This window comes from Buteo buteo, chromosome 15 (assembly GCF_964188355.1).
Source record: "Buteo buteo chromosome 15, bButBut1.hap1.1, whole genome shotgun sequence".
NCBI lineage: Eukaryota > Metazoa > Chordata > Aves > Accipitriformes > Accipitridae > Buteo > Buteo buteo.
Window position 1 is genome coordinate 29,723,278 of NC_134185.1, and position 9,122 is coordinate 29,732,399.

General features: G+C 41.1%; 1 long non-coding RNA gene across 1 annotated transcript; it reads left to right on the forward strand.

The window, feature by feature from the left end:
- Positions 1-3,207: 3,207 nt before the first annotated feature.
- Positions 3,208-7,029, forward strand: LOC142039658 (uncharacterized). The gene is made up of 4 exons (XR_012652998.1): positions 3,208-3,278; positions 3,357-3,480; positions 3,970-4,101; positions 5,943-7,029. It is a non-coding gene; the product is annotated as an uncharacterized LOC142039658 (long non-coding RNA).
- Positions 7,030-9,122: the final 2,093 nt, after the last annotated feature.

Below are 9,122 nucleotides of genomic sequence, written 5' to 3' on the forward strand. Positions count from 1 at the left end.
GTCGGTTTCTCTCTGCTGCTGGGGGATGCATCCAAATCAGGATTTAGAAATCCTTCACATTTCGATATGACAAAGAAGGGCCACAAAACTGAACGAGGGCATCTCAGGCACCACGTGGGAGAGGCTTGCAGCATGTGAAGCTTGTCTTACTTTGCCGTATCAAGTTTATTTCTTGTTTAAAGGTGGAGGAAAGGTACTCAAAGATCTGTTTGACGTCTGTTTTCTTTGTAACACGTTCGCTCTCGGTTTTGCCTTTTTAACTTTTGCGGTGGGAGGAGGTGACAAAAAAAAAATGAAGCTCACCCTGGACCACAAGGCCCACTCAGGATCTGAGAGGTACCCACTGATGACATTTGATAAGAAAGCGGGAGAGGAAGGGAGTTCTAGTTATAGTAGGTTTTTTTTTTAGATGATACCCATTTTAACTTGAATGACTAGTGAACATTTTTAATGAAGGAAACTTTTGTTAAAGTTTTAAACCTTGCTTGGGAGCCTGTAAGCAAAATGATAACAGATCAGCCTTGATCTTCTGGAATTTTCTAAGGTAAAGCAAGAAGGAAGGAACCTTTCTATGATATAATTAAGCCCTTTGTCACTGAAACCACCAAGAACAACAGTAAACCCCACATAAAATAATCCCCTGGCTACCTCTCATATCTTTTCTGTTAAAAAGTTTATACTGTTTTCACTTACTGTGCTTAAATGAGTTTTGAAGGGATTTTAACAGTCCCCTGCCACTGTCAACACTTAGTAAAGTAAATAGCAAGCAGACAGAAATTAAAGAATTTATTTCCTATCACTAATGACCTGATGATCAGTTTGCTCAAAGGGTTTTTCTGTGCTCTTTGGAAAGTATTAACCAATATTCACAAGCAGTCTCTTTTTTTTTATTATTTGAAAAAATGCTCATTTAAGATTCATGATGTTATTTTCGGTTATTTCAGTTGCTATATATGGAGAAAAGCAGTATTTTAAAATATGGAAAAGCTGTGTGAATATTCTTGTCATTCCCCCTGCCAGTCATGCTTTTAGGCACTGCGCGTTCATATAACGAGCACACAGATCCTGCTCGGTCTACTGCATTTTCAGCAGTCTCCCAAATGCCAGCCAAGTCTGACCCTGCTTGGCTTCCAAAATCAGATGTGATCAGGCATGTAACAATGTAAAGAAAAATAATCCCTGAAAGGCAGTCTGATTTATAATTTAAATTTTTTTCTGACATGCAAGAAAGAACAAAATGGAAGTTTTATCACAGCTCTGCTTCCTTTTGAGTGCCCCCACCCACCCTTATTACTGTGAGCAACGTTTTCTCAAAATAAAGGCACACTGATTTGTTTGTTATTTTAGGCTCTGAGGAGAAGGTCAGGCTGGAACGCTGTCCAAATATATGCCTCTGGTCCCATTAAGGACCTATAAGTGTACTTATCTCCATCCGTTGCAAACCAGTTCATTGTGTTCCAGAGAGAGCTCATGATACTGTATAACTCTGTATATCACTTTATAATTGTACGTGCTCGTGCATCCTTGCAGGACCTGAAGCCGCTTCATTCCTGTCGGTTCTCACGCGGGGAGGGATGCACGTCATTAGCTGCATTAGCCCCCTGCTCCCCCGCCGCTCGGCTCTTATTTTGCCGGCTGGGGACACGGCTCTGAAGCCTCCCTTCCCCTCCGTCACCCTGCGTGGCAGCCGCAGTTGGGTGGCCTGATTTGTGCTCTGCCGGCCACGGCGCTTTGCTGCGGGGGCTGCAGGGAGGCTGCTAAGGGCAGCTGCAGGGGCTGCGCTCCCTCCTCTCTCGTGTGATCGATGCAGCTCCTGCGCTTGTAAAAAAAAAAAAAAAAAAAAAAAAAAAAATTCTGCTTGCTATTTCTGTCCAAATATTTGAGCTCCTCAGACATCCCTGGACAAAACACACCAGCTATTGGCATGCTGTTGCTAAGCCAAGGGAACCTTTCGCCCGGGCGTCTGCTTTCTAACCTGAGATTGACTTTAATGATCCACTATTTTGTCTTCCTCCTTGTGAGCCTCTCGCTGAATGCATTGTGCCACCCAGCTTATTAGTCAATCATCACAGCTTACGGAGCGCTATGCTTTACATCTTGTCTTCGGTGTCGTTCATGTGCACCGAGTGGAGACAGCAAGCAGTTTTAAGACGCTGGGTAGATTTAAGCGTGCTAGGGCCTGTCTGTCCCTATAGTAAATAGCTTTGCTGACATTTAAGCTGCACAGGGCTTGATGTTAGGTCAAACAAAAATGTCACACTATAATCACTTTTTAAATAGCTGTTTCCGGCTCAGTTAGTACTGTATAGTTCCAGAAGAGAAAGCACTTACAAGCTGACAGACAGAAAGAGGAATCGTCTGTATAGGAAGTTTGCCTAATCCCATCCCTGCCCTTGCCTGTCAGGCTTGGAGGCTTTGTTTGTTTTAAAAAAAAAAAAAAAAAAAATTGTGTATACAATTTAATGCCACCGTACTTTTCAGCTGGGCAGACTCTAAAGAAAACTCTGAATGAGTTCTGGGGAGAGCCCTTTGATGTAGCTGTGAGGGGTTTGGGTGGCCCAGGGGGGACCCAGCCCTCAGCAGCATTTGGGGCTGATACTGTGTCTGGATGTGGGGCCTCTGTGCTGCTGAGATGCCATTGCTGGGAGGAGGCATTGGTAAAATCCTAATGAGCTTTCACAGCTGAAAATGTGAGGGTTTCCACCTTCCCTGATACCACTCCTTAAATTAGGCGCTACCTCTGAACCCCCCTGTGGAGGACGTGGACCCCAGGGGAAGCTAAGCAAGGCTGGGTTCCCCTTTCAGCCGCCTCAGCTTGGTGTGACTGTCTCCGTAGGGTTCCAGCGAGGCTCTGGCATCCTGCCCTGTCCTGAGCGGACATGAGCATTCCCACGGGGCACAGCGACGGCCCAAAAACGGCTGGAGGGAATACCGTCACCCTGCCACTCGGAGGCATGGTCAAGGCGGCTCCTTCTTACCACTCTCTCCCACTTTCCCCAAATTGGCCGTGTGTGAAATAATACCCACCTGCAGCTTTTGTCTTTTGCCCTGTAAGCCCTCCTGGGGGTTACGAGTGGTTTGTTTTGTGTCAGAGGGTGGCAGTAATCAGAAGGTGACAGCATTTTCCGTCGTGGAAGAGTTGTAGAAGGGAAAGCACAAGAGACCTACAAGGACAAATGACAGCGCGTGATCTTTTGGCCGGGAAGAATCGTGTTGTAGGAGCCGTGGAAACCCGTGAGGGAATAAAGCAGTCTTGTCAACAGTGGTTCAGCAGGAAGGTGGAAACCAGTGTTTCTTGACTTCCACTGCAACCTTTTTCTTCTTCATTTGATCTCTGGCTCTATCATTTCTGACAGGCTGGCAGGCTGAGAAGGTGCTGTTGGCACGACTGAATGCCACCATGAGAGTGGAGCCCAAGCCTCGAACGCCCCTGGCTGCTGGTTCTCAGAGGCTGCTGACCCCAGCTTGTAGGTCTTGCTTGTAAGTCATTTCCTTTCCTGATTAGGTCAGAACGGTGGCACCAACCTGAGTGTGTCAACACGGGGATTTCCTGCTGTGTTGATTTTCCTCAGTATTCTGAAACAAGGTGTACGCTATACTTTTTAAGTTGAAAAGCAAGTTTATTCTTGTAGAGATATATTTCCAAGCTGCATTTAGACAGTAAGCAGTAAATCTTCACACATTCCTCATTTCACATCATAGTTACAGTGGGTGGTGGCTACTGTCTAATCACATAATATAAACATGATAGATAAGCAAAACTCTTCCACATTCAGACTGTGGAAGATAAGCTTTTGCCAAATGCAGTTACAAACTATGGGGCACGATGAAGGGGGAGCTGGGAAAAATATTATAGCCTCCAAGAGGTAGGGCAAGATAATCTTTTGTTTACAACTACCCAACATTTTTTAACCCAGAAGTAACTTTTGTTATGCCTCGAATTTGTATCAGCAAATCCTTTTCTTTTAGGCACAGTTTAACAACTGGGAATGACTGCACTCTTGCTCAACCGCTGACGTGAAGGCAAGTGGTTGCCGTTGCATGCAAGCTGGGGTGAGCCACTTTGGGGCTGGTGGAGAGTTCACCCTGACTAGGAGATGGGTAAGGAAGAAACGGAGGGATGGAGTATACACAGTGCACAGCAAATTTATGAAAAATGACCATGCATTCAAAGTGCAACCACTTCTCCCTGGTTTAGGCCATCTGCCAGTACAAAGAATGGAATGGGACTAGGGGAGCCAAGAGTGGGTGAACTTTCCCAAGAAAGCGTTAAAAATGGCATGCACTGAAAAACAAATGCTGTGATTTGTGATCTTATACAGACTGACCGGCCAAGAGGACTCAGGCTGGGGAAAAGAAAAGGCCCACTGATGATTCAGATAAAGACTTTCTAAATAGGAGTTTACACTTTGTGTTGCGGAGTTCTTCTTTCTTGTGAAAAACACAGTGCAGAGTAGGGGTGGACAATGGCAGTTTCATTACATGTTACGTGTAAAATCATGTAAAATCATCATGTATACCATGATGAACCATCAATGAAATACAATGTTCAGAACTGCAAGCTGTACCCCTCTGTTTTGTCTGCTCATCATCAAATAAAGACTTAGAGAATTCAGGCAAGGGAAAATTTTTCTCAGTCTTACAGCATTTAAAATACATTAAGGTGTTCAGCTGAAAGACACTTTCTAGGAAATCAGAATTTAGTAATTGAATATTATTCAAACTATGAAAGTTATCTGTTTTTTTCTTGTTAAAAACATTTCACTTCCTTTGTATTGTTCAGCACATACACAATATTCAGTAGTATGTGACCAGTAGACACATTCTTGCAACATTGCACATAACTCTTCTTAATGAAGATCACAGAATCACAGGATGGTTGAGCTTGGAAGGGACCTCTGGAGCTCATCTGGTCTAAGCCCCCTGCTCAAAGCAGGGTCAACTAAGGCAGGTTGCACAGGACCGTGTCCATTTAGTTTTTGATAGTGTCCAGGGATGGAGACTCCGTAACCTCTCTTTGTCATGTTCAGTGACAAAATATCATCCCTTTGTGCCGCCTTTAAAAAGAGAAGAACTTCTCATATGCAGCAGTTTAAGTGAAAAAAAAGACACACTAGAATGAGAACTAAGATGATGTTAACATTTCCATTTTTTGCTTTGCTGACTTCACATTCTTTAGTAATATGTAAAAATTTATGCAAGGATTTTATGAAGTGCTTCTTTACGCCCACAATTTTACTGTTTCTTTGCAAGTAGATCATAAATCATCAAAATTTTTTAAAGCTAAGACCTGCAGCCATGTACCATTGAAATTCCCAGGGATTTTTCAGTATTACAAATTGTCTTCTAAAGTACTGCTGCTTTTCCTATCCCGTATTTTTCATATGGCAAGTCTAATACAGTAGTATCCACCTGAATTTCTGCTGTGCAGAAAAACACTAATTTTAACTTACCTACCTTTTAAGCTAAGGTTCTTTAGGTGACGCAAATATGCAAACACTTACCTTTTCTTTTTTCCCCCAAAAAACCTTAATTTGGACACTTGGTCTTGAATATATTTTATATGTTAATGTAAATTTATAATCAATTTACAGGTTGTGTGGGCGTATCAAAACAGATTACATGCTTTTTTGTAAAGCGTGTATCTTGGTTAGGCTTTTTGACCGAGTACACTGGCAGATGTTATACATGCCTTCCTAGGTGCAGTTGTGTTTCTGCTCTGTGAGAATATGTATTTTGTTTTTTATTGTTTTGCTAAGAGTAAAATTAGTGAATGTTTTCATAAGCAGAGGAGCTATTTCCCTGTCAGAGAGCTCTCTGAGTGTAAAAGTGGCACAGCACACATACGAAGGCTCAAGAGAGCATTTCAAGACTGCTGGTAGTTGCAATATCCCAGTGTAAGGCACCCTGATAAACTGCTGTGCAAAATTGTTCCGTTGCAGGGCAATGACAAGTCAGTGCGGTGACATTAGGAAGATGACAGCAATGCTTGAACGATGATTCAACATGAAAAATATTCCCTGCCTTTTTGGCTATTTGGAGGGTCGTCCCCAGTAATGCTACAAAAGAGTCACATTATAAAATTGTTGAGGTGAGATTTGTAATTGTCTTGGATAACGTAGTTGGCTGACCTTTGTAAACTGGTTACTATGCAATTCACAATTCACAATAAAACCTACCCCAAGAAAATGCCTGTATATTGGTTTCTTTGTCTAGCTGCTTTTTTTTTTTAGTTAATAGGCTTGATTTTTACAAAGCTTGTCAGTAAGATTCTTGCTGTTTCAAAGTTCTGGATTTTTTTTTTTTACTTTGTGAACATTTCAATCAAACCAAATATGACAACTTAAAGAGGTGCAGATGGCTGTTGAGCTGGAAAGGACTAGCTGTCTAAATTAACTGGTAGAAAGGGGAGTCTTCTACTTGGCTGACTGAAGTTCGGCTCCGCTAATTTAGTAATGACTTTTTCTTCAGCTGCAGTTCATGGCTTAAAGTTTTGTACCTTCCCTGCTGTGGATTGTGACTCTACTAATGGTAAACATTGTATTTTTTTTAAAGTTATTCTAAGGGGCAACTGTAAATCCCCCCCAAATCCCTGATTCCACAAGTATTTTGGATTTTTTTTTTTTACACTGGGCTGTCGGTTATTCTTTGCTGTTATTTGACTTTCTCTTGTGAATATACTGGTATAAAAAGGAAAAAAATAATATGCATGTGCAGAAAGGTGAAAGGTAAATCCTTACTTCCTCACAAAACTTATTTTCCATGATCTAAGATTTATTTGCTTTTTTTTCAATTTCAGTTTTCCTTTTTCTCCAATTTCTTTTCAATTTCTTTTTCTTTCTTTTTTTTCCATTTTTTTTCCCCAATTGTTTTGCAATTTCCTGTTCCCTCATAACTTAGCTCCTAGCAGCTATGTTATAAGGTAAGTGTTTTAGGCAGATACTATTCTGAAAGTTAAAAATGGTCCACTCAGGAAAAGCTGCAAAACCTAGTTTGTCGGCAGAGGAGAAGAAAAAAATCTTGGTCTCACCCGTCCTTGTTCTTACATCAGGAATGTTTTAGTGTCCAAACTGGAAGGCTAAAGTACTATCAAGCAATAATATTTCAGATAATTGAATTTGGGTTTTTGTGAGGTTTTTTTTGTGGTCATTGCGTGGTAATTAAGGGCTCGTCTTGGATTTTAACTTTTCATTTTCGAAATATGAACTCTTTTTTTACACAGATTAATCAGATATTTCTTTTATTGTGGGCAATGGCCAAGACACGCCATTTATAATTGAATTACACATTTAGATATAAAGTTACAGCTCCATTTCATGCAACTTTTTGCTTTGAATTTTTGACCTGCCGCATACAAAAAGGGAAGACCTTCTACAGTAAGCAGCCACCGTACGATCCTGTGTTTCATTGCGTGGTGCTGTGCTTCCTCCCTGCTGGAAGCCCATTCCTGTTCAGGGAGTCCTTAGACCCACGGAAACATTTTCTTCATCTCTGAACACAGCTGTGAGAAACAGGCTGTACCGTACCACGTACAGTTTGTTGGCATTGGTTTGAACTTTATTCTGCTCATTTTTTCTGTTTTCTGCATGGAAGTATTTCAGCAAACCTTTCTGTTGGCTTCCTGGCTGCAATATTCCTGAGAAAAAGTAGATCTTTTGTGACTTGCAAAACATGGAAAGGGGAGTTTCAATGAACAGCTGGAAGCAGTGCCTCCAAAATTTTGTTTGCAGGTGTTTTTCAGCCACCCAGCAGAGCACAGAAAATGCCACGGTCACTGTTGGTGATGGACACAGCTCAGATACAGGCTGGACAATACTCACAGCTTGCCTTAAACAATCCCCCGGCCAAAAATATTCCAGAAATGAGGTTATGAGTAATTTTTAATGATACCTATATTTGTGAATTGAATGGTTGACAACAAGAAAAGACAAATGTGTCACTTTTAAAATACACTCATTGGAAATAATTTTCAATCAATCAGCCTTGCCAAAAATAACCTATGAAAATAATTATGAAGGTCACTTTTACTTTGGGAATGCTCTTCACTGCTCCAGCTATCAGATATTTTTTAAAAAGTGTTGTAAAGAAGGATCCCAAGCCAAAATTTTCAGGATGCTTCCCATCCCACTGGAGTTGTACAAGTTTAATTCAGTGCTATTCTATTATTATACTCAATGTATTTTTCACAAATGAGATAAAACATTTAAATGCTTTATCCAAAGCATTGTCATGTCTTTTTCTTTGCTGGTAAGATGCCTCTGTTTAAATTTCTCCCTCATTCAGTCCTTAAAAACTTTTTATGTTCTGGGGAGGACGGACACTGGGAGCGTGTGCTGCTGTAGCTGGGTGTGAGAACAGGAAAAAATATTTATCTTCAAATCAACAGAGTACTTTGGACTTGGGGATTTCTTTTTATTTTTTAATTAAAATAGGAACATTAGGTCATGAGCTACCATTCAAAAATTAAATAAATCTTTCTGGAAACATGGTTGGGTTTTTCTCAATTCCACATCTATTTTTTCATCCAAAACTATTTGTTGGATTTGACATAAATTCTTGCATGTTTCTACATGTGTCTCCTTCTACTGACAGATAAACTGCGTGGGTAAAAAAATTACTCGCTCTAAAGCTATCACTTGCATATTAGAAATGTATCTATTGCTTAAACAACAGCAATGGTTAAAATTACAGTCAATTTATCACCCAGTCCTATGACACAAAACCATGTTATCTTTTTAAAGAATATATATGTACATGTTCTGCTGTTTGCTCTCGAATCACCCATTGCTGCTGCTTGATCACAAATTTTAATTAGGGAGACAGTCTCCCAGCCCCTGCTAGTAATTAATTGCTGTAACTTGCATGTGCCTTTGTGAAGCCCGCAATGTGCCTGCAGATAAACAACTAATTAACACTTTTATACAAGTGAAATGGATTTCCAATTATTGCTATCTCCCCCCTCCCCCCTATTCTTCACATGCGTCTTGCTTAGGCATTAGGGATGCCTCATGGCTTACCAAACCAGAGAGCCTTGTCTTTCTCCCTCCACCCTTCAGAAAAGGTTTAATCCAAGTCAGGCTGCTGAGCTGCCGCACCTGCCCTCGTGCTGCCGTGCTGGTGGG